Source organism: Apteryx rowi, unplaced genomic scaffold (assembly GCF_003343035.1).
Source record: "Apteryx rowi isolate R43461 unplaced genomic scaffold, aptRow1 scaffold_1103, whole genome shotgun sequence".
Classification (NCBI taxonomy): domain Eukaryota; kingdom Metazoa; phylum Chordata; class Aves; order Apterygiformes; family Apterygidae; genus Apteryx; species Apteryx rowi.
In genome coordinates this window covers 113,517-115,001 of record NW_020447313.1, presented here as the reverse complement: position 1 = coordinate 115,001, position 1,485 = coordinate 113,517, and positions in this window count along the sequence as shown.

The following is a 1,485-nucleotide window of genomic DNA, read 5'->3' as shown; positions in this document are numbered from 1 at the left end:
CGGGGGCGGCGCGGGGCGGGACGGGGCGGGGCGCCGGGGGCGGCACCGGCACCGGCACTGCATGGGAACCGGCACCCCGGCACCGGCACTGCACGGCACCGGCACCCTGACACCGACACTGCATGGGAACCGGCACCGCACCGGCACCGGCGCTGCATGGGAACTGGCACCCCGGCACTGCACGGCACTGGCACCCCGACACCGGCACTGCATGGGAACCGGCACCCCGGCACCGGCACTGCATGGGACCCGGCACCGCACCGGCACCAGCACTGCACGGCACCAGCACCCCGACACCGGCACTGCATGGGAACTGGCACTGCACGGCATCGGCACCACACCAGCACCCTGACACCCACACTGCACCAGCACTGCATGGGACCCGGCACCCCAACGCTGGCACTGCACTGCAACCAGCCCCCCAACACCAGCACAGGCACTGCATGGAACTGGCACTGCATGGGAACTGGCACTGCATGGGCACCGGCACCAGCACTGCACGGGCACCGGCACTGCACTGGCACCCGGCCTGCACAGCAACTGGCACCAGCACTGCATGGGCACCAGCACCAGCACTGCATGGGCACCGGCACTGCACTGGCACCCGGCCTGCACAGCAACTGGCACCAGCACTGCATGGGAACGAGCACCCCGGCACTGTCACTGCACCAGTACCGCGCAGGAACTGGTATCCTGGCACCAGCACTGCACCAGAACTGGTACCGCACCAGCACCGACACTGCACAGGAACCAGCACCAACACTGCATGGGAACCAGTGCACCAGCACCCCAGCACCAACACTGCACAGGAGCCAACATCCCAGCACTGCAGTGACACTGCATGGGAACCAGTGCACCAGCACCCCAGCACCAGCACCGCACAGGAACCAGCCCCACGTGGGAACTGGCGCCAGCACGGGCACCAGCCCCGCACAGGAGCGGGCACTGCACTGGCACTGCGCAAGCACGCGCGCTGCGCCAGCACTGCGCGCAAGCTGCCGCGGCACCAACGCCGCACGGGAACTGGCACGGCACGGGGAGCGGCGCTGGCACCGTGTGCGGTGCCCGCACTGCGCCCACGCTGCCCAGACGTCGCACGCTCCCCCCCCCCCCGCTCGCTCGGGCATCGCACGGCGCACGCACGCGTTGCACACGGGACGCAKTGCACACGCAGTGCACACGGGACACGCAGGGGACGCGGCGGCGCGCAGCGAGCGACCGTGCACACGCACTGCGCGCCCCGAGCCACTGCAYGGCTGCACTGCACACGTGCACCGGTTGCACCCTGCTCTGCCCGGAGGGGTGCACGGCCCCTCCGGCACCCTGGGGTGCAGCTGCAGCAGGGTGCCGGGGGAGGGGGATGTCACCTCCTCCCATCCCAGCAATGAAACCACTTTTCCCCCCTGTCCGGAAGCTGGAAAAATCCAAAGCGCGGCCCAACCAGCTCATAAATCACCCTGAAAGGCCTCAGCGTGGAGGGGGGGG